Source organism: Apodemus sylvaticus, chromosome 6, assembly GCF_947179515.1.
Source record: "Apodemus sylvaticus chromosome 6, mApoSyl1.1, whole genome shotgun sequence".
In the NCBI taxonomy this organism is placed as follows: domain Eukaryota; kingdom Metazoa; phylum Chordata; class Mammalia; order Rodentia; family Muridae; genus Apodemus; species Apodemus sylvaticus.
In genome coordinates, this window is record NC_067477.1 from 113,681,173 (window position 1) to 113,706,388 (window position 25,216).

The 25,216-nt window shown below is 39.6% G+C and overlaps 1 protein-coding gene across 6 annotated transcripts in view; it reads left to right on the forward strand.

Annotated features, from left to right (window-relative positions):
- Positions 1–25,216, forward strand: part of Ncoa1 (nuclear receptor coactivator 1) — a 213,475-nt gene that overhangs the window by 56,927 nt on the left and 131,332 nt on the right. For all 6 annotated transcript variants that reach the window (XM_052186173.1, XM_052186176.1, XM_052186177.1 and 3 more), the window contains one exon: positions 7,184–7,318. The gene's annotated coding sequence lies outside the window, so the exon portion shown is untranslated. The remainder of the gene's footprint in view (positions 1–7,183; positions 7,319–25,216) is intronic.

The window sequence follows — 25,216 nt, forward strand, 5'->3', positions numbered from 1 at the left end:
CTTTGCCTAATTAGTAAATAATCTGAAGTGAATATACATAAGAGGAGAGCTGCAGAAATGGCTTAGTGGTTAATTATTTGCCCCACAAGCATGAAGACCAGAGGTCAGACCCCCAGAATTCATGTAAATGTTTTTTGTTCATGGAAGCTGCCTGTTATTTTAGGTTTGGAAGTCAAATATTCTATGGGATTCTTAGGGCATTCTCTGGCTAGCAAGTCGAGCCACATTGGTAAGCTCTGAGGGGTTAAGAGGCCCTTCCTGACATCAGGCTTTGGCTTCCACACGCATGTGTAACAATGTGCATGCACACACACATACATATACATGTAAACTGTACATACACTTGCACATCATACACAAAAATATGAAAACGAAAAGAAAAAGAGGTAAAATAAGTATATTTCTTTTCCTTTCCAGCACTCTCTTTTTGGTAGATACAGACTCTCACCTGGCACTCTGCTCTTGCCTGAAGAACTTCCCTCCACATTTTTCACACTTAGGCCTACTTTTTTTTTCAACTAGATTCTTGAATATTCTGATTACACTAAAGTCTGTTATGTTTTCAACAACTTAATTGTTTTGTTTTTGTTAGTTGCTCTATGTCTTCGTATACATGTCTCCAGTTCCCATGCACTCAGCCTCTGTTCTCTTGTGTCTAGAGCACTGCTAGAGTCTGGCATTGTGTGCTTCCTCCCCTCTGGGTTCTGTACCACCCTCACCTTTCAGCCTTTGCACATCTCTTCTGCAGAGGAGTTGTCCTTCTTCTAATGGTGGCTTAGTGCTTCTCTCTGCTGTGTTGTGGAGCAGGGTGGGCTCCTCTCTTACCCTGACCAGACTGAACTGCCACCAGGCACTGAGGCTTGGGCTTTGTCCACATTCTTGCCCTTGCTCCCTCATGGAAGTCATATTCTACCAATTATTTGTGATTAGTCCTGGGCAGGAATGCCTTCTCTTCCCCTAGTTGTAGGAACTGTGTCATCTTTGTGATTGCTGTAGCATCCCTTGCTACACCATCTTTTCCCATTCTTCAACCCTGTTCCCGAAAGCCTAAGCATTTTGATCTCATTTTCCCTTTAAGCAGTAGACTTTGCTTTCACAGAAGTGAAAGAGACTTTATTGTTTTGATTTTTTGTTTTGTTTCATTGTTTATTTGTTTCCCCATTGGAGAACAGATAAGCTTTTAGACCTGTTCCTAGATTCCTAGACTCTTTCCCCCTGCACACTGTTCTAATAATGCAGGACTTCTATAGCCTCCTGTTCACTCTCTCTCTCTCTCTCTCTCTCTCTCTCTCTCTGTGTGTGTGTGTGTGTGTGTGTGTGTGTGTGTGTGTATGTGTGTGTAGGCATGTATATATGATTGTTTACATGCACATGGAAGTCAGGGGTATCTTCAGAACTTATTTTTTGAAACAGGTTTTCACTAAACCTGAAAATATGTGGATCATCTTCCAGTTAAGTCTTTGTGACTGGGGAGCCTCAGCTATTCCAAAGTGACATACTGTTTTATACTAGATTTCGAAGAATTCAATAAAATTTCAGATGAGTTAGTATTAAACTGTTGTATGTTGGCCACTTTTTTTCTGTGTTTACCAACAGCACGCAGTCGTCCTCGGAGGAGCTTATTCCTCCAAGGAGAAGAACATTTACTTGGGATTTTACTAGATTTACTTGGTAAATAATAAATTAACTAGGTTGCTCCATCATTGTTAGAATAAGAGAAGTGTGTGTGTGTGTGTGTAAGTGTGTGTGTGTGTGTGTGTGTGTGTATGTGTGTGTGTGAGAGAGAGAGAGAGAGACAGAGAGAGACAGAGAGACAGAGACAGACAGAGACAGACAGACAGAGAGACAGAGAAAGATATCTTCCTACTCCACCTTAGGTATGCCTTTCTGCCTTCTGTGTAAAGGTGGAGCTGCATTAGCCACTTTCCTGTTGCTGTGATAAAACACCCTGAGAAAGGCAACTTAAGGGAGAAAAGGCTTATTTTAGCTCATGGTTCCAGAGAGGGTGAGTCTGTCATGCTGGGGAAAGTGGCTGATTAGATTTTCATCCACATATAGGAAGCAGAGAGAAAGAACAGGCTCGTGGCCACTTTATGATGCAAAGTGCATTTCGTCCAGCTTCTTCAAAAGCCCCTTTAATCATTACTATTTAAAAAACCAAAGTCCAAAGTGTATAGTGAGGCACAAGGCAATCTCTTACCTGAGACCTTGTAAGCTAAAAACAAATGAACACATTCCATAGCTCCTAAATATGTTACCACTCCACATCGGAACAGAGGATGCAGTGAGAAACTCATGGACCAGAGAAAGGCTGAACCCAGTAGGGCAAATGTTAAAACCTGTCCCGTGTTAGGTCGTCAGTTTTAGAGGGTATACTTGCTCTTGCCCTTCAGTTTTGCTGTTAGCCACATACATTTTCCCTTCTGGGTGGATGGACTCTCAGTATGCTCTCCTTGGTGGACATCCCACAGTCCTGGCATGTCTGACACCTTAGTGTCTCCACTGTATTCTGGGCATTACCTTTACTGCTTTACCAGTGGCCTCTTAAGACTTACTGACAGGCACCTCAATCCCGCCACACATTGCCTAGTCTCAGTGGCTCTCAGAAACTGGGGAGAAACAATCCATGACCACTTGAGTCTTGTCTCTTTCTTGTCTCTAAAACCATTTCTACATAAACGAGATCACCACATTGAGATGCTAGCTTAAGATGCCCCCAGCACCCTTAGATCACAACTACAGCAGCTTCTGTGCACTGAGGCCAATTAAAGAATTCCCAGGCTATTGCTTGATAGATCAAGTAATTCCTAGGTTCTCTTTACAAGTTGGAGCTTTAATGGATGGGTCTGGCCCCAGGACACCTTTTCAGGTTTTGTTTTGTTTTTTTAAGATTTATTTATTATATATGTAAATATACTGTAGCTATCTTCAGACATACCAGAAGAGGGTGTCAGATCTCACTAAGGATGGTTGTGAGCCACCATGTGGTTGCTGGGATTTGAACTCAGGACCTTCGGAAGAGCAGTCAGTGCTCTTAACCCCTGAGCCATCTCTCCAGCCCCCACCTTTTCAGTTTTTATATTGCAGAGTAAGAGACTCTACCTAGCAATTGATCCCCTTAACCATTACTACCTCTTTTCAAAGCATTTGACTGAGAGCTTAAGCTTCCTCACCAAACTACATATTTTATTCCTTTCTGCCTCACTTGTTGCTGGGTTTTTTTTTTTTTTTTCATTGTAGAACTGCATAAGAGTTGTCAGTAATAACCATACAACAGACTCAGGGTTTTTTTGTTTTTTGTTTGTTTTTGGATCTTTTTTTTTTTTTTCCAGAAATCCGCCTGCCTCTGCCTCCCAGAGTGCTGGGATTACAGGTGTGTACCACCACTGCCCGGCTGACAGACTCAGTTTTACACTGTCTTGAAATTTCCTCTGCCAAAGAAATTAACCTGCTTCATTTTAATTTAGCTGATGCAAATTCTTAGGACCTGAATAGAATACAGCCAGATTCTTTGCCAAAATGTTACATGGAAGGCTTCTAGCCCAGTTGGTAATAGCCTCCTGTTCTCCACAGAACCTCGTGAGCTGGACCTCCACTCTCTTCATTACCTTTCAGCAGTGCTGTCAGCAAGGCTTCTATTAGAATGGCCCAGTAGGTGCTGCTTACAGTATTCAATTGCATTTCTAGACCAACCTTGCAAACCTTTCCATGTTCTTCATAGTAACAACCCCAGTGTGTTCCCTAGCTACTAGCATTGGCTACTTTGCTGTTACTATGATAAAACACACTTACACAAGCAACTTAGAAGAGAAGGGGCTTGTTTGAGCTTATGGTTCCAGGGAATAGAGTTCATCATGGTAGGAAAGCCATGGCGTGGAGGCAGAAGCAGGAAGTTGGCTACTCATATGTTTATCTGTACACAGGAAGCAGAGAGAAAACAAGAAGAATGGCAAAGATAGCAACTCCCAAAGCCCAGCCCCAGTGATGTCCTTCCTCCCACAAGGCTAAAGGTTCTATAACCTTCCAAATCTGTGTTGCCACCTGTGAGCTAAGTGTTCAAATATGTGAGCCTACTGGGGACATTGCTTATGTAAATCACCAGAATCCTTGACAAGGTGTATGCTGTTCTCACTGACCTTCTATGTTTTCCATTTTCCTTTATTTGCCTCATTTATGAAAATTCAACCAGAGGAGCTACCTTTTACTGAAGCATTACTGATCCTCCGAGTAGAACCGAACATCCATTGGCCTTTATCTTTGTTTCAGTTTTCTCAAGCCAATTGACAACAACTTCACTCTCAGTGAAGGTTGGCTGCTTTCAGACTTCGAGAAGTGTCCCTCTATTTCTCAGTGTGTAGACAGTTAATTGGCTTCAGATAGAATCATAGAATCAGCTTGAGAGAACAGATAAAACCACACAAAGGGAACTCATTTATTAATAGAATAAACATCTTTAAGATTTAAACATTTACATGTGTTTTGTGAATGTATGTATTTGTGTGTCTGCACACATGTGAGCACACATGTAAATATTTACATGAGGAGGCCAGAAGTCAGTGTTGGGTATTTTTACATTAAAATAATGTAAAATAATTTTTACATTATTATTTTTTGAGACATGGTCTCTTCACTGAACCCTGAGCTCGTCAATCCAGCTGGACTGTGGAGCATTCCCTGTCTTCACTCCTGGTTACTTGGGTGACAGATGCTCAGCCAAAACACCCAGTGCTAGAAATCCGAACTTAGGCCCCAGGCTTGTGGGCCCACTGAGCCATTTCCCTAATCCCAATTTAAGATTATTCTACATACTTTTTAATTTATACATAATCCATACAGTAATATTAATGGAATTTTTTGTTTTTTGTTTGTTTGGTTTTTTGAGACAGGGTTTCTCTGTGTAGTCCTGGCTGTCCTGGAACTTGCTCTGTAGACCAGGCTGGCCTCGAACTCAGAAATCCACCTGCCCCTGCCTCCCAAGTGCTGGGATTATAGGTGTGTGTTACCACCACTTGGCAGGGTTGAATTTTTAAATGTATCTTTTTTTTTTTAAAGATTTTATTTATTTTATGTAAGTACACTGTAGCTGTCTTCAGACACTGCAGAAGAGGGTGTCAGATCTCATTATAGATAGTTGTGAGCCACCATGTGGTTGCTGGGGTTTGAACTCAGGACCTTTGGAAGAGCAGTCAGTGCTCTTAACCGCTGAGCCATCTCTCCAGCCCCTAAATGTATCTTTTTAAACCGATGGATGAAAACAAAAGTTGTATCATGTGGTTTTTCCCTCCTGTGTGTGTTTGCAGATGCATATGCACATGCATGTGAAGCTCAAAGTTGAGTCTCAGCCATTGCTCCCAGTTACTATCCACCTTGGTTTTTGAGATAGAATCTCATGGGCCTAAAACTTACCACATGACCGAGTCTGTCAAGGCAGGAAGCTTCAGGGATCCTTGTCTTTACCTCCCTAGCATGTGATGGTGTTGATATATGTATTTGTTCACTACGTAAAGTTTTTAATAAAGTTAAACATTGGTCTCCTCAAACATTTATCACCTCTTTGTGGTATAAAAAACACAATTCCCCCAGTCTCTTGGAAGTACAAACTACATTGTTAATACCACTGTACAACAGACCACCAGAACGTCTTATTTCTGTCTGTTAGTACCTATTGCTCAGTCTTCCTCCCTCCCCTAATCTCCCCAGTCTCTAGTAATGACCAGTTTACTCTTAACATCTCCAAGATCAACTTTTTATATGCCACATGAGAGTGAGATTATGAAGTACTCATCTTTCAGTTTCTGGCTTATTTCAATTAATGTAATTATCTTCAGTTCTATCCATGCTGTCACAAGTGACAGGATTTCGATCTGTTTCATGGCTGACTTTACTCCAGCGGGTGTGTATAGCTCGTTATCTTTATCCATTCATCAGCTGATGGGCACTTCAGCTGTTTGCATCTCTTGCTATTGTGAATAGTGCTGCAGTAACATCAGAGTGCAGATGTCTCTTTGATTCCATTTCCTTTGGATGTATACCCAGAAATGGGTTTCTGGATCATATGGTAGTTCTATTTTTAATTTTTGAGGAATCTCCATACCGTTTTCCATAATGGAGGTAGTAATTTGCATTTCCAACCACAGTGCACTCGGGTTCCCTTTCTTCCACATCCTCATCAGCACTTGCTGTCTTTTGTCTTTTTGATAGTAGCCATTCTTATTGAAGTGAGAGGATATCTCATTGTGGTTTTGATTTGCATTTCCCTGTTTATTAGTGATGCTGAACACTTTTTTCCACATACTTGGCCATTTGTGTGGAATAAAGGACAGCAGTTGTGGAATAACTGGTGTGGGTGAAAAAGCAGAGAACAATGCGGGTATGAGACTAGGAGAGGAGGGAGTTGGCCACATAGTGTGTTCTGAATAAAGCTGATTGGATGTCAGTCCTGGAAACCACAGGTAGAATTAAGTAGCTCAGGTCCCTAAAATGATCTGATAGACTGACCATCTCTGAAGCTTGATTGTTGTTTCTGTAATCTAGAGAAATGTTAATGAAGAGTTAGTGCTTAGGCTGGGAGTGCAACGTAGTTGGCAGGGTTAGCTTCCTAGCATGCAAACTTCACCCTGAGAGGTAAGACTAGAGTCATTAGGTCTCACCCTCTTACGAAGGCCCTGGCTGGACAGTGCCCACTGTTTGGTGGCAACTTTGAAGTGGAATAGGAGCGCTCAGCATTGTCAGTGGCCCAGTTATGAGCACTGTCCACGACCCTGAGCTCTTTGCTATTGCAGTTATCGTATTCTGAACTCCTGTTCTTCCCATTGTTTGGCGTTACCTGGGCCAGGGTATAGCGGGTGTAGAGGCCTCTGCGATGACTACAGCAGCTCTTGTGAGCAGAATCTAAGGCTCCTTGTGGCTTTGTGACACCAGTGCCCGGTTTGCTGCAGATCACCATAGGCTATCTGATCTTAAAAAAAAAAAAAAGTCAGTCAACTTCTGAGCAACTTTATATTTTCCCCGTTATACTTTTAATCTTTGATTTAATTTCTTTTCTACCTGCAGTAGTGACATGAATGAGAATTGTCATTTTTCAACCAATTAGAGCATCCAAGAATCATTGTGTGCTTGCAGGGAAATAGTGAATCCATCATGGTTTCCGTGGCCTAAGTGTTCCTTCTTCCTTCTGCTTTAGATCTGACCATACTAAAGGAAATGTAACTGGAACTGATCTGATGATAAAACCAAGGTCCTTCAGACAAGATCACGTAGGAGGAAACCTTGCTTCCAAATGAAGACACCGACATTCAGACTTTCTACTTATTCAGAGGTATTTAAGACACAGTTTTACTTAACTTGACATGTTGGTAGTGATTTTGTAATGTTGATTTCTGTATGCAGGCTTTATAAGATTAAATCTTCTTATATGTTCAAGTATGTAGCTTTTAGAGAATAGTTCCCTGCTCCTATGTCCTGCTTCACTCCATTTTCCCCAGAATATCAGCAGGGGAAAATTTTTAGATTTTGGAAGATATGTTTCTAACTAACAAAATGATAAGAAGATTAATACTCTGTAAATTAGTACTGAAGTAGACCATACCTGAGTGTCCTGTGCACACCTGTATTCCCAGGACTTAGGAGACTGAGATAGGGAATCACCATGAGATTGAGACCCTGTTTCCATAGAACAAAGAGAAAAAGAAAGTCGATTTAATGGTTATTTGACTCATGATCCTTGACTTTAATCACTAAATCTACGTCCTAACAGACCCACTTATTCAGTGAGGCCTTTAGTGAGGACATTCAGTGGCTTTCCCTTTCTCTTAAACCCAGTGACCAGTGGGGCACCAGGAGTGTCACTGTTGTTCCTATGGGACCTTTGGATCTGGGGGACGACTTCACATAGAAGAGGAAGGCAAGACACACATTAGAGTCACGTGACTCCTCTAACCCACAGGCTGAAACATTTAGAGAGTCACGTGACTCCTCTAACCCACAGGCTGAAACATTTAGAGAGTCACGTGACTCCTCTAACCCACAGGGCTGAAACATAATAAGGTAGTGTCAGAGGAAACAAAAACAACAGCACTGACTAGTTTTTTAGGATGCATACAAACCAGGGGAGAGTTACTTATGTGTTTCATTTAAAAAATGAAATATTTGTTTTTTTATTATATTTTCTATACAGATGTAAAGAATGTATGTTGAGGTAGGCAAAGTTGATTCATTTCTAGGTAATTTTTACTGAAATTTAGAAAGCAGTATTTTGTTAGAATAGAAAGATGGAAAACTGAGAATATTGTGTCACCTATTAGTAGGATTAATTCCATATCTTTTGTTTTGTTAGGAAAATATGGAAGGCAGTATATTAAAAAGAATAAGAATAGTGCTGTGGTAATCCTAAACTGGCCTTAGCTGTAAAGGACTTTACTCCTAGAAAAGGATATTGCAATCAATCACTTTCTTAAAGAAAAGTTAGCTCATATCAGGTACAAGTGTGATGTTGCCTTAGTAACAAGTTTAAAAAAATATCACTGGCCTTCCCATGTACCTTCCCATGTTTATTGTGTGTATGTGTGTGCGTGTGTGTGTATGTGTGTGTGAGATTTTTGAATCAAAGGTAATAATACATAAATATATGGGTTGTCTTACTTTTAGAACTATTGTACTTATTGTTTTCAGATATGACATGTCTTCTTAACTCTACTTAGTATCATTTGATGACCCGTCCAGCAGGTCCAGTTATTCCAGGGTCTTGAAGAGGCACTACTTGAGGGTCAAAAATAGGGGGAAGAGAGAAGGGGGCCAAGCACGCTAACAAAGTCAGAGTCAATCTGGGTTGTGTCAAGGCCTCATTTAATGTCGGGGAGATGAACGGGTTTTAAGGCTTACAGAGAAGGAATTGACCTTCACACAAGAGCAAAGGAGGGAAGGTCAGAGACACCCCTAGCGATGGAAGCAGGAAGCGAGGATGTCATCCAAGTGGGGACATCCGAGGTTAGGGCAGGAACATCTTGTGGTATTGTCGGGAATCTTCTCACACCGATAGCTCTAGTTAATTGTTCTTCCTTCTTCTTGGCAGCCACCACCTTAGGGCTGTGAGTAAGCATAAGTCCGAATAGTTCGGGATGGTTCCCCAAAATTTGAGTGTCCAAGCTTTACAATAAAATAAAAAAATGGTCTTTAGATTTGTGGAAAGATGTAAATTACTCTAGAACTTTATTATGAATGATATTGAAGACATAGGTTACTCAGCATGTGAGTCTTTAGCACGAATAAAATCAACATCTGAAAATAAATTATGTATTACCATAAAATCATGATTTTGATTCCCTTTCTAAGCAACTCAGTTAAGTTCTATATTGAGAATTTACCAATTCACAATTGGGTGTAGGAAATTATGATCATCTGAATTTGTTTGCTTATTGTTTGTGGATGCTGTGATTCTACTTCTAAATGTTCTCTGTAGTTTAAAATAGGTAGCTTAAATTCTTGGTCAACATTTTGAATTGATTGATTTCACATACCTCCCCAATAATGCAAGTAATTTTCATGAGGTAATTTTACATTTTGAAAATACAGAGAATTGAAAGTTTCATAATACCTTTAAACTGAAGTCTCTGACAATGTTTTAGAGAAGTTTAGATTCTAAGATTATAGAATTATGTTGCTGGGTTGGATTCTAGTAGAGTGAAATCAGTAAAACTTAAGAGAATGATTTAAGGCCCTAGAAAATTTACCAGAGTATATGTTCTTTATTACACGTTACACAACTACTATGTTACCCTTACGTTTTTTTTTTCATCTTGACTGAGGAGAGAGAGTTGGACACAAATTTGAATAAAGCAGGTGAGGGAAGGGCAAGACCTGTGCTGCGCTGTGATGCGGTGTGCAGGGGTGGGGCACAGGCTTCTTTCACGATACCTGGGAAACTGAATTCATGGCTCTTAGCTTCTTTATAATAATTAGCATTTAGAGGTTTCATGAAAAATGAAATGTGTACATAAAATGATGTAAATGAGTTTTGGACTGATATTAATGAATATTATTACTAAAACCAGAGTGCCCTGCTACTAAGGTAACTAGGAATTTCCTTTTCATAGAAACAAAAATCTCAGTACAAATGAGAAGCTTGTAAAACCAGTTTCAAAGTTAATGATAAATATTATGCTTGGAGAGAAAGTAAAATGAGCTTTTGGCAAAAATGTCTTATCAAAGGCATACCATCTGGAAAAGCAATTAGTGTCACGTGTCGCGGGTATTTTGTTTCTTCGGTAAAAGGAAAGCTCTGATATTCGGAGACCACACTAACACTTCACTTCAGTGTTGCTGGTTAGCATGGAAGATCTAAACAAGAGCTTTCTTATTTATGTCTTGTTTTGATTGGTTGGTTGATTTATTTTAAAACTACTTATAACCCAGAGAAGTTGCATTTTTTCCTTCAGCTCAACACACAAACAACTACACAAAAACTACAAAAAGCTATAGGAAAGGAAGTCTTGGATTATTGGGTATAAGAGATTGTGGACCATATCTGTTCATATTCTGCCCTTTTTCAGGGATAGAATTAGTATTCAATAATGTATTTTCAATTATGATTCAGTATTGAGAAGAGTTAAGAATTATGGCTGTAAGCAGCATTTGGCCACTAAATCCATATCTTTTCAGAAATTGTAAAGAAATAAATGGTCAGCAACTATAGAATTATGTTTTGTGACAATATCATATGCTGTCTACATAGGGGAAAGTGTTTACATGCTTGTGAATTCATAGTTCGTAAATTGAATGCATATTGACAAGTGATAATTTTGTTTTTCTTATTTCAGAGGGTATGATTTAGTTTTTCACATAGGTCAACCTCATTAATATAAGTTTTGATGTTAAAGATAGATATATGGACTTTATAAAGTCTGATTTATATATAGAATAATTCAATCAATCAATAGATTAACTATTCCCCTATCTGATTATTTTACTAAGTTATAAAAAGTAAGGGAATTAAAAATTCCTAGAGTTAAGTAATAGTAGCAAAGTCAACTTCCCTGAACTTTTGGGATATAGCTAAGGCATTTCCAGGAGGGGAGTTTATAGCTGAAGAGGTCGCAACAGGAAGCTCCTTGGGGCTTGCTCACTAGTTGGTCTATCCAAATCTATGAGTGTCTGGTTCATTGAGAGACTCTGTCTTATATCACCAGAGCTTGCTGTCCAGCCAGCCTAGCTGAAACTCAAAAACTCAAGCTCAAGCTCACTGTGAAAATCTATAGTGCAGTACATCAGAGAGTGATAAAGAAAGACACTTAATGCCTTGCTTTGGCCTCCACATTCATGTACATGGGCACATACACCCAAACACTCATGTGCATACCCAACACACATGCAAGAGAGAGCCTGCCTCACAAAATATGTGGATAATTATTGAGGACAATACTGACATTTAACTTCTGACCTCTGTGCACACACACACAGACACACACACACACACACACACAAACGTACATGCATATATCCACACAAATATAAATAAGCATGTAAAAGTAAGTCAGAGAGAACTCAAATGACTTAATGATTGTACCATAATACCTTAGAAAAAGAACTGGTAAATACAAATTAGTAGACAGAAACAAATAATGAAAAACGGGTGAGATTAATGAAATATACACTAAAAGAACAAGAATCAAGGAAACAAAGAATTTGGGGGGAATGCATGATTAACAAAACTGTAATCAAATTAAAATCAGAGAGAAGACTCAGATTAATAAAATTAGAGATGAAAAGGGAGATTTTAGGACATATTCTACTGAAATCCAGAAGTCACTTAGAAACTTCAAACAAACAACAACAAACAAAAATCCTTCGAAAATCTAGATACATATCAGTTTCTAAAATTAAATCAAGAGGATCTATATCTACATCTGTGCATAGTCGTATAGCAAGCAGCAAAATGAAGCATTAATAAGTCTCTCAACCCAGAGATGTGCAGGACCAAGGGTGTTTGCTGCAGGATTCTACCAAACCTTTAAAGAAGTGCTAACACTAGTGTCCTCAAATGATTTCATAAACTATCTAGAGGAGAAACAGTAACAAACTTTTGTGAAGTCAGAATCATTCTGATACAAAAGCAGTATAGGAAAACTAACAACAAAAAGAAAAAACTGTAGAACATTTTTACTAATGAGTGCAAGCACAAAAATTCTCAATAAAATACTTTTAAACAATTCAAGAAGATCATATATTCTAAGAGCAGCAATTGACAAATGGAACCTCATGAAACTGAAAAGCTTCTATAAAGCAAAGGACATCGTCAATAGGACAAAATGGCACCCTACAGATTGGGAAAAGATCTTCACTAACCCTACACCCAATAGAGGGCTAATATCCGAAATTATATATTCAAAAACTCTAGAAGTTAGACTCCAGTAAACCAAATAACCCAATTAAAAATTGGATACAGAGCTAAACAGAATTCTCAACAGAGGAATCTCGAATGGCTGGGAAGCACCTAAAGAAATGTTCAACATCTTTAGTCATCAGAGAAAGACAAATCAAAACAACCCTGAGGTTCCCACCTTACACCAATCAGAAAGGCTTAGATCAAATCCTCAGGTGACAGCAGGTGCTGGTGAGGATGTGGCGAAAGAACATTCCTTCATTGCTGGTGGGATTGCACACTGGTACAGCCAGTTTGAAAATCAATCTGGCGGTTCCTCAGAAAATTGGAAGTAGTTCTACCCAAGAGCCCACTCCTGGCATATACCCAGAAGATGCTCCCACATGTAATAAGGACACATGTTCCCCTATTTTCATAGCAGCCTTATTTATAATAGACAGAAGCTGGAAACAACCCAGATGTCCCTCCAACAAAGAATAGATAACAGAAAATGTGTACTCTAAACAATAGAGTACTACTCCACTATTAAAAATGAGGACATCATGAATTTTCATGCAAATGGATGGAACTAGAAAATATCATCCTGGAAAGGATGAGGCAAGAATGGGTGGGGGTTGGGGGTGTACCCCCGTAAAGGTATAGGGGAGGGGCAAAGGGAAGGGGACAACATTGGAAACATAAATAAATAAAATAATTAATAATGAAAAAGATGCTAAAAAAAAGACATTACACTCTAACCGAGTTTACTTAAGGGATTAGAGAACGAACGTGGTTCAGCATATGCAAACCATCAAGTATAACAGCAATAACAAGAAAAATAAAAACAAGCAAAACATAAGTAAATTTAACATCCCTGCATGATGAAAGTCCTGAAGAAACTAGGAATAGGTCTGTATCTCAACTTAATGCAGGATATATATGACAAACCTTAGAGCCAGCATTATACTAAATGTATTTCCTTTACATTTCCTTTAAATTTCCTTTAAAGTTGGGAATGAGACAAGGGTGCCCAACTCTCTATATCTTTATCTAATATAATGTACTCACAGTCTTAGCTACAGTCAAGCCGAAGAAATAAAAGACACAAATAGAAAAGAAGTCAAATTATCCCCATGTGTAAACAGTACGATCCTATATATGAAAGACTGCAAAAACACTAGATCTGATAAGGTGTGGTGGTGCATGCCTTTGGGAGGTAGAGGAAGACGAACCTCTGAGTTTGAGGCTAGCCTGGTCTATGCATAGTTCCAGGACAGCTAGGTCTACACAGAAGAAGGGGATATTCTTAGATTTGATAAACACTCTCAGTTAATTATCATGATGAAATATCAATATTGGCAAAAGGAAATCAATTGCTGTTCAATAACAAGCATGTCAAGAAGGAATACAGAGCAGTCCCATTCACAGAGGACTGGATTAGGGGAGCAAGAGCAGGGGAGAAACCCAAGAAGATACCAGAAAATCCAAAACCTTCCCAAACTCTTGGATTAGCAGAATTAATATTGTGAAATGGATTTATCATTAAAAATGATTTAAGAGTCAGTACATCAAAATTCCATTATATTCTTCTCAGTAGAAAAAAAATCTATTTTAAGATTTATGTGCTAATACAAAAGAACATCAAGCTAAAACAATCCTTTGCTAAAGGTCACAATACCTAATCTCAAATTATACTACAAAGCTATCATAGTAAAACCAGCATGGTAATGGCATGAAACCAGACTTGTAGATCAGTGCTATATAACAAGAATGCCAGGAATAAACCTGCACAGCTACAGCCATCTGATTTTTGACAAAGGTGCTCAGACCATACTTTGGAGAAAGACAGCCTCTTTATTGAATTGTGCTAGAAGATCTAATGTACCCATATGTAAAAGAATGAAACCATGTTCCTATCTTTTGCTGTGTATAGTAATCAACATGGATATAAGACTTTTAAACTTGAAGCTGAACTTGGTAAGGGGACATAGTTGAAGTCTTAGGCATAGGCGTATCTTTCTGCATAGGACTCTCAAAGAGTTCACAACATAATAGCAAGAATGAACAAGTGAGATGGCATCAGAATAAAACAACACCTGCTGCCCAGCAGAGAAGAGAGCCTGTGAAGACTCAGCTCTTAGAACAGAACAGGAGAGAAAAATTTCCAGCTGCACATCTGATAAGAGATTAGTATCTAGAAAGCTTAAAGAACTCAAAAAAATTAAAGGAAATAATCTAATAAATGTGAATAAACTGAACAGAAAGTTCTCAAAAGAAGTACAAATGACCAAATAGATACATGAAGAATTGTTCACCACATTGAACCACCAAAAGAATGCAAATCAAAGTTATATTGCGATTCAGTCTTATCCCAGTCAAAATGGGCATCATCAAGAAAACGATGAGAATGTGGGGAGCAGGGCTTGTGGAGGGAAACTGTTGGTGTGGCTGTAAATTATTAGTGCAGCAACCGTGGAAATCTGCAGGGAAGTTGCTCAAAAGGCTTAAATTAGAAGTGCATCATGGTCCTACTGTGCCGCTTCTGGGTTTATAGGAACGGGCATCCAAGTAAGCAGACAGCAAAGCAGCCTGAATATCATGCTGTGCACAGCAGCCTAATGATGGAGTCGGCCTCAGTGCTCATGGCAGGACAGTGGCAGGCTGTCATCAGGAGGAAAGTGGACAGCAGTGGAACCATCATATTTAAAATAAGCCATAATTTTTTCTCTTATGCAGAATCTAGGTTAAAGTGTATGTATGCATGGCAGGGCAGTAGAAGGGAGGCCGTCTGAGAAGGGGGAGGGAGCAATGTGGGGACATAAGAGGGCAATGGGCAAAGAGCACGAGAAGCATGTGTGCAAATGTCATTACAAAACCCACTTCTCATATACTAAATAGACCCATAATAGAAGAAAAGCAATAACATATATTTTAGCATGAAAATACTTTCTGTAACCAAAGGCAAACTGAGAAGTGTAGGAATCTTTGTCTTCTAATCACTCAGATTAAAATATCTGATTATCAGCTTTGATATAATAATGTTTTAAAAATTTAAAATACTGGAAGTAGACATGTCTCGGGAAATATTAAAAAATGAACCTGCCAACACTCGGCGGGGCCAGACCATGCTTCGAGCTCCTGTGGCCATCAACGGCTCTTTCTAGCACCCCTCCCCTTCCCCGCATCTGGCTCGCTGGAGCTGCTAGCACTTCCTCAGCCATAAACCCATGTAGTCGATCCCACATTCCAGTAACTAAATGGAACTGCCAACCTCACCATTGCATAACACAATACGCAGTAGAATCAAGATTCTCAAAGCTTAATTAACCAACCAGATTTATGTATCAATACTATCACAATTTACAAGGTGCCAATTCAATAATTTCAGAACCAATTGTTAATGATAAAAGCTTTAGCCCAATATTTCTAACCCTGTGAAATCATAACTACTTGTGGCTGGTAAATGAAAGGCGGGTTCACATCCACAGTCATAGTCTTCCTTCCTCTCCTACCCTGACAGACCTCCTCTGCACTAATGTAATTGGATAGGGAAAATCCTGTGACATAGACATAAGTGAAAAATATTGCTTAATGACTCATTTCATGTTCCATCATAACAGCCAATCTATTGACAGGTGATTTTTAACTAGAAATTTTTACTTTAGTAAAAACAAAAAATAAGAAAAGAAATAGGCTGAATAACTGATTCTAATCTGTGGTCATAAACATTTTTGCAATGTGGCTATTTAAAAAAAAGATAGGGGAAGGGCTTTGGCAAAACAATCCAGATGCAAAATCAGTGGGCTGTGGTTGGTCGAAGAGGAGACCTTTAGAATATTGGTAAGCATAGCAACAGTAGAATGAATCACTTTGGATATGTTTACATGTGAGTTCCTAAGATGCTTATAAACATACAAACTGCCATGTTTAATTTTGTTTGGAGTATACTTAGGAACTAGCTATACTCCAGGGTAGCCAAGTAGTTCAAGGCTGAGAGGAAGTTCTTTTCTCAGGAATGTTTTAGTTAATAGAAGGAGAAAGGGCAATGGAGCAGAATGTCACCATTTAGAACAAATCCTGATCTAGGTCACCAGTGGCTGCTAACATTACAGGAAGATTCAGTGGGCATTTACAGTACAGCCTTCCAGTGAAGTAATCTTGCTTCCAAGTTAAATTTGAATCCAAATCTGATCAAGCCTCTACTTCTAACTGCTAGTTTATGGGAACAGGGAATATGTTTATGGGAATATGAAATGGAACACTGGATATTGTCAGCAAAATACATGTCCTTGGTGCACAGGCTTTTTTCCACCCCCGATACACATACAAAGTGAGTAAAAGAAGGAACAGGAGTATTGGGTTACTGCTGGCAATGCTGGAGCTTTCAGATGGTCTAGATTTTGTCCATAGGTGTCTATGGCACAATCATGGAAATTTGAATACTAATCGGATATTTGATATTCAAGAACTATCCTTAGTTCTAAATATGAAAATAGAATGACGTTATGTTTTCACAGTCCTGATATTTTGGGGGACAAATTGACATATTTGTGGGCACAAGGCATGCCTTTGATCTGATTATTTTCCAGTGTAAAAGCAAGTGTGTAATGGAAATGAGTTTTGCTGTCAGATGATTGATCATTGCTCACGTTAGGTGTTTATGACTGAGACAGTGTACTGGTAGGAGGGGCAAGAGATAGTTTATCATTTTCTCAAAAGGTTCTTGAAAATTCATCCCTTAAGTCAAAGGTCCAAAATTTTTCTCTGTTCAGTTATGTTCATTTGGCAAAGAGCTGAACTCTTAATTCAAATAATTTCTTGAGTTTTCAGTAAAGAAGATATTTCTCACAAGGACAGATTGGCTGTGTCGTATTTATTATTTAAGACTCTATTCTAAGCACTTTATGCAGATTGACTCACTAGACTCTCACAAGAACTCCAGTGAAGAGAGGCTAAGTGCCAAAAGTTAATTATCTGCTGTTCGTGAGGCTGGACCGACTTCCAGGGCGCCCGGCCCTACAGTCTGCTGCCTCTCTAGTCTTGCCTCTCTGCTCAACTCTCAATCCAAATGACTTATTTTCAATTATTTTATTTAATTGTTTTTACATTTGTTTTTCAGTATGCTGGTTGCTGAGTCCAATTTTAAAAGGCCACTTTTCATTTGCAATTTTGATTTTGGAACTTTTCTTAATGCTTAAGAGAATACAGAGGTCTGTTGAATTTACTCCTTTATTAATACAAGGAATTGAGTAACAGACAAAGAATTAGTTTAGTAAGTAGCAGAACAATCAAAGAATCAAGTATGCTGTAACAGTCCCTGTGGCTGCAGAGATACCTTGGTCTGTAAGCAGCTATCTGTGGCTCTGTTTGCTGCAGTTTCTTGTTGACTTTATCAGTCTCCTTTGTAAGTTTCTCCGTGCCTCTCTGTAACATTACACCTCCTCCCCATCACTCCCACACCTATTGCATAATTGCATCCTACTTGACTTTTTAGAGGCTACTTGAGATAAAATAAGGCAATCTACTTACTACAGTATTTAGCACCTATGATATGCATTTAGTAAATATACCTCTCCATTTGAGAAACAACTACAAAGCATTGTTCAAAAATTGTTCTTTATCCTTTAGTATATGAAACTGTAAAAGAAAAAAATATGCCTTGGTGAGTTAGAAAGTCCTAGGCCTGGGCATATGGGGAAACTGAAGATATGTGATAGTGATTTTAATGCATAACTGCTATGTTCTGTCTATAGAACTTAAAAACATAATGATCTTTGAGTCTGGAAAAGGTTGACTAATAATACTAATACACTGAGATGCTAGAAGAATGTTTGCTATAGGCGGGCATTTCAGGAGAAAATCTAACTTTTCCCAGCCCAGTTACAAAAGGACAGTGTGAGATGCTGATGAGATGGTGTAGTTTTCGGAGAGAGGCACATAGACTCTGAGAAAGAACAAGTTTTATTTCAACCCCACGAGAAAGAGCTGGGTCACAGTTACAGACAGCCTTTTCCTGAAGTGTCTTCATCATGGCTCTTTGATGACCTGACATAGCTAATTAAATGCAGTGTTGTTTCCCACAGACCATCACCCTCTTCCCTGCAGTTCACCTGTCTATCTGTGTAGTGAGAAATCGAAGAGACCTGTAATGGACCTTTAGTGGTATTTTTGAAAAAATGTCATTAAGCACCTGAAAACTGAAGATTTTAAAGAAGAATTTCGTTTGTATTCCAGAGTATGCCATTATAACTCTTGAGTGGTTATAGCTATTGAATTCCAGAATTCGTAGCTATTGAAATTATATATAAAGAGGAGGCTTTGCTCCTGGGATGTAGGTTATCAGTAAGATAAAACATTGTTTTTGAAGGACAAAGCTAATGTTTATGGCAGGAGCTTATTCTTTTTTCTGTTAACAGAAATTTTGAGAGAAAAGACAACGTGTGGACTCCATGGAGCCAGAATCTAACACACAGGAATAAGCATGTTTAGTTACCTTCTGGTAGCTTCAAAATATTGAAACTATTGCTTTAAAGATGATCCTAAGAGAAGAGGTGTGGCTGTGTGATAGAGTGTGGGCTGGAGTGAACGCAGGAGGAAAGAAAGCCACTGTGAGCGAGAACATGTGACTCTGGTACTTAGTCACTGCTGTCTGTCAGGCAGCTCAAATAGAGTTTCTTAGGCCTCCCGGGCTGACTGGGGACTCTCAGGTGCTCTCTGTTCTCACAGCCGTCTGAGTAGACACAGGCAGGCTCCAGGCTGCTGCGCTTGATAGACGCTACATGCTTAACACAACTCGATTTCCTTGTGAAGTTAGTTACTGTCTAACGTGGGAACACATAATTTAATATCAAAATTTTGAGTTTTAAAAGACTGTTTTTTTTTTGTTTGAGAGTCTTTTACTGGCTGGCAAGATGGCGCAGTATGTAGAAGTATTTGTTGGCAAGCCCAAAATCTGAGTTCATTCTCCAGGACCCACCTGGTAGAAAGAAAGCTGAGTACTGCTCATTGTTTTGTGACCTCACACATGTGCTGTGGGTTGAACACCATCCTAGTTTAATTAAATTTATTAAAAAAATTTAATATATCCTATGAGGTTCTTCTCTGTGTAGCCTATATAACCTTGAACTTGGTAAAAAGCCCAGGCTGGCTTCAAACTTAGTATCTTATTGCCTCAGCCTCCCAAGTACTAAGGATTACACCATGCTCAGTAGTGGTTGTTGGTATTTTGTCTAAGCTCCACCCCACACCTACTTGGCAATAGCCAGGTATGCCCCGCCCCAGAGATCTAGCGCACTATAAGAGGGGCTACTTGCCCCTCCTCTCCCTCTTTGCTCTCCCATTCTCCCACATACTCTCACCTCTCTGCCCCTTGGGCTCTCCCCACCCTCCACATGGTCACGGCCGGCCTCCACTTCTCTTCTCTTCTCTTCTCTCTGCTCTCTGCTCTCTTCTCTCTTCTCTCTTCTCTCTTCTCTCTTCTCTCTTCTCTCTTCTCTCTTCTCTCTTCTCTCTTCTCTCTTCTCCTCTCTCTCTCTCTCTCTCTCTCTCTCTCTCTCTCTCTCTCTCTCTCTCTCACTAACTCCCATCCCCTACTCTGAATAAACTCTATTCTATACCATGCCTGTGTATGTGTGGTCCCTCAGGGGGCAGAGATGCCCAGGCAAGGCCCTGCCTGGGCACCCCCTCCCCCATGCCACTGCGCCACACTCCCTTAACCCCCAATCCTCTCCTCTTTAAGCTCCTTCATTTTGGGCATACCTGGCTATTGCCAGGTAGGTGTGGGGTGGAGCTTAGACAAAACACCAACAGTGGTTGTGTGTGTGTGTGTGTGGGGGGGGGTGTCTGTGTGTTAGTATATATGGGTATGCAGGCCAGACATTGATGTTGAGTGTTTGCTTTAATCACCATCCACCTTATTAATTAATAAGTTTATTTTTGAGACAGGGTCTCTCATTGATCCTGGGAATCTTTGCTTTGCTTATACTGGCTAGCCAGCAAACTCTAGGGATCCACAGGTTTCCCTGAAACCTCCTTTCCAGGACTGGGGTTATAGATTCTCAGTGCCACTGCTTGTATATAGGTACTAGGGATCAAAATTCTGGTCTCCACTGTTGTATGGCAGACACTTTACTGACTGAGTTATCCTTGACATTTTGTTTCTTCTTTGTTTTACACAGACAGAATCTCTCTGTGTAGCCCTGGCTGTCCTGGAGGTTGTGCTGTAGACCAGGCTGGCTTTGAACTCATAGAGATCTGTCTGCCTCTGCCTTCCAAGTGATGGCATTAAAGGCAAGTGCCACCATCACTGGCTCTTAACAGTCTTTTAAAATTAAGACTTTCTTTTATTAAGAAATACTTTTTTTCCTTTTACAAATCTAATAAGGTGAGAAAAAATTAAGTTAGGTACACAATTTTGAGAGTTGTTTTTCTTACTCTTCATACTGAATAGATAATTTTTTAAGATTATTATTAAGATTTTAAGATTTAATCTACTGACAACAGTATTTAGCACCTATGATATCCATTTAGTAAAAGAGATGGTTCACAGTTACGGACAGCCTTTTCCTGAAGTGTCTTGAACATGGCTCTTTGATGACCTGACATAGCTAATTAAATGCAGTGTTATCTCCCACAGACCATCACCTTCATGTCTACCATGTGTATGTAGATGCCTCTGGAGGCCAGAAGAGGGCGTCAGATCCCCTGGAAGGAGTTATAGGCAGTTGTGAGTTACCTGATATAGAACCTGAGTCAAACCCCAAGTCCTTGCTGAGCCGCCTCTCCAGCCCCTCTCTACATGGATTTAAGATCAGGAGGATTGCAAGTCTGAGAAGCTGAGCTGATCGTGGAGCTTTAGCTAAGTAGGAAGTTTCCATTTTAGTTTGAGATTAGATATGCTTCTCCGGTTGATGGTGGAATAGAAAAAGAATATTAAAACAGCAACAAAACAAACAAGGCAACAGTAAATTCTAGGGAATGAAGAAAACTGAAAATATATATCTTTTTTTAACTATAACAAGTTTTAAAATGTTTAAGCCTAATGATTTGGAAAAATCTAATATTTCTCAAAATAACTACTTAATAGTAGATAACAATTGTTATTTAGTAAGCTGGAATAGAACTCATTTAAGACCAATACTGTGCTTAAATTAAAATTCATATGTTAATTAAATTTACTATTTTTTTTTTTTGAGATAGGATCTTCTATAGTACAGGTTGTCATTTTAATGGTAAAGAAAAAAATAATGTAGTAAACACTCAGTTTCAGTGGTGGATTTGTTGGTGGGTGGTGGTGTTTGTTCTTTTTCAAACTCAGCAAAATGAAGAGTAGAAAAGGACGCTGCCACCAGATGACAGCGTGTGCTAGGAGCGAGGGCACCACAGAGGGCAGCAGAGGGGCACCACAGAGCACGCAGGGCTCGAGGGAAGGGCATGCTACCAGCCTGGATGTGGGAAACCAAAGAGATGACAGGAACAGAAAGTTTAAAAAGAACTTGTGAAAGGGAACACTTAACTTTATGCTACCTTATTCGAAATCTTTAGTTATTAGGAAAAACTCAAATTGATTGAAAGAAAAGAAAGGAATGAAGAAAGGAAAGAAGGAAGGCAGTAAGTAAATCTGGGTAAACTAAAACCATGGTAGGAAGTTAAAGGGATTTTTTTCCCCTAAGTTGATTCTAGGGCCAGATTGTTTTGCCAGTGAATTCTTTTATACTTTGAAGGTGTATACTTTCAATGTCTATGGTGAGAAATACTCTAGTAATTATAACAAAGATGAAAATATGTTCAATGAATGCTATAAAATTATTCTGAAAAGTCCAGGGAAGGTATTTTGTTGTTGGTGGTGGTGGATTTGTTGGTGGTGGGTTTGTTTGTTTGTTTTGAGTAGTGTAGGCTGTCCTTTAATTGACTGGGCAGCTGGCCTTGAATTCTTAATCTTCCTGCCACCCATGCCAAGATCCTAGATTATAGGCATACGCCAGTAAACCTGGCCCAGGAAGAGATTTTCTTCTGAGTGCTATTGTCCCTTTAGCTCATTCAAGTAGTTGACAAGTCAGCTCTGAATCATGCTGCTGTACAGAAGCACAATGACAAAGCAGCTTCCTGTGGGTCTCATAAGGAATAACAGGAAGATAGGATCGGGTCGGGAAAGCACTCCGAAGGCACTGTGTTGTGGCACACTTAATGACAAGAGTACTCTCTGATGACATGGTTTTGAGATAAAATATGAAGGCAAAAAGAAAGACTACATTGAGAAAGGAAGAGAAAAAGAACTGGGACAAAAGGCCCAGTCTCTATTACAAAAGGCCTGATGACATGAAAGATGTTGACTAGTATAGATGAGGTATTTTCTTTGTGTGTGCATATGTGCATGTGCAACATATGTACAAGTGTGTTTGAAGGCCAAAGGGTGTTATCGGATACCCTCCTCCGTAGCTCTCTAGTTTTTGGACAGCTTCTCTCAGTGAGCCTAGAATTCACCAATTTTGCTAGACTGGATGGCCAACAAGACCCAGACAAGCTCTTGTTCCCTCCCCATCACTGGATATGGGTGTGGGTTCTGGGGTGTGGGTTCAGTCCCCCTGCTTACCTGACAACCACTTTACTGCCTAGCCTACCGCCCAGCCTCCCTGAGGAGTCTTAGTAAGTGAGCTGATTTACCTGAGGTACATAGAGATTGTATCTCACAATAGCAGCAACAGCAGCAGCAGCAGCAACAACCAAAACTCAAGTGTTGTTCATTTGTCTTACTCAGTTTTCTGATTGTCTTATCTGAAAGGATACATTGGATCCCTGTTACTCCTTCATGCCAGTTTGTGGAGGTTCATGATCGTCTTTGCCGTTTGCTTTTTCTGTGGGCTAAGATGTGGACAAAATCAAGAAGCAGAAAATAAGTGACCAACTGGGCCCATCCCTGAATAAATTTATTATACTACCTAAGGTTCAGGACACCTAGGGGAAGAGGGTACAAGAAGTATTACGAACCAGAATATAGGGTGAAAGGCTATAAAATGCCATCCTAGAAGTTCAGCTTGACTACTGTAAACATTAACTCACATCAGCTGTAGTTACTGCCCTGAGCCCACGTAAGGCCAGCCACATCAACAGTCAGTCAAGGAAGGGGGACGGGCTCACAGGCCCTACATTTCCCTTGGAACTATTGGCTACTCAAGGGATTCCAGGAGAGGAGGAATTGCTGTCTTTAGTAGTCTACCTTCTGTGGAGCCCTCCAGGTTTCATAGATCCAAACTCTTAGTCTTTGGTCCTGGTTAATCTTAGTAGGTCATAAAATCAAATGATTAGGCATGAGCTCTCTAGGAGATTTGTGAAGAGTGGACAGTGTGGAACAAGGAGGTAAGAGGTGAGAGTAGTCACCTGCAAAGCACACATATGTAAAATTGTGAAAAAATTAAAATATAAAAATATGTAGACCTAAGAAAGGGAGGTCAGAAGAGCAGTTGGCAAATTCTGAGTATTTCAGGTACTGACTTACCTGTAAGAAGTAGAAAGAAATAGAAACCCCTGGTTTCCTGTTCCACAAGCCCTTGAATAATAATTACCTGATCCAGGACTGGGTGTGGGAAATAGTGGTAGAGCTCCTGATTAACCTGTGCAAGACTCCAGGTCAGTGCTCAGAGTGCACAAACGCACAAAGATGAGATTTTGCTCCTAGTCCAGTACTACATGGTCTTTGAAAATTCTTATTACTTTTACTTTTTGGTGATTTAAGACCCATATTTATTAGCTTTTCCTCAGCTATTTTCTCATGTTTTTCATCTCCAATTTTGTGAGGTTTTCTTGACTGCATTTTTTGCTGCTTGGTTATCTTACTGGTGGTCAGTCATTTTTCAGTTGGGGTTGAATTTTCTTCACTCCTCATGTATTTTTTTTCCTGATTCACAATAATTTGATCTTGATGCATTGTGCCATTAATTTTATAAGCTGCTTCTTTGTGTTATTCTCAAAGAAGAAACAAATAAATAAATAACTGAATAAATGTAGATAAATATATTCATAAATACATGTAATTTTTCAATTTTACTATTAATCATAGATGACATAGATTTAATACTGTGGTAATTAGTACTAATTATCAAGTGGACAGAATCCATAACCACCTGGGGGACAAACCTCTAGACATGCTTGTGGGTCTTGATTGTTAAGTGGGAAAACTCATCTAAATTGTGGGTGGAACATTCCTTGGACAAGGGATCCTAGAATGTATAAAATGGAGAGAACTAGCTGTGCCCGTGCTTGCCTTTCCTCCTCCGTCCCCAAATTGTGGGTATAGTGTGACCAGCCAATTCAGGCTCTCACTAACTTACCTTCTCTGCCATGATGGACTACTGCCCATTGAACTGTGAGCTAAAATCACCCTTCCTGATGCTGCTTGCGTTGAGAGTATCTTCTCACAGCAACAGAAGTAATTGGTTCTAAGAAGTGAGGTTATGTGATAAGCCTGACCTTTGGAACTGGTCTGTGAGAGGAATGGGCATGAGATTGGAACTTTGGCTTAGAAAAGCCGTTGAGTACTACACTGTTTGCTGACCCATTCCAAGGAACACTTGGAAGACAAGAGAGCTGAGACAAACACACTCAGCAGAGGCCTGAAGCTTGAGGTTTTGGAGAACAAGGATTCTATCATTAACTAGGGTCATTTGTATGATAATTCCGCCAAGAACTTGGTTTCATTTTGTCCATGTCCTGAGACTGTGAGCAAAACTAAATGTAAAGGTAGTGAATTAAATTTGATAGGAATATCAGGACAGGTAAGCATTCAGGTTGGTATAACTCCATGCGATTCTGAGAAAGCAGCTGTAATATTTAAAGAGGTAGTATCTTTGGAGGAGAAGCCATTTC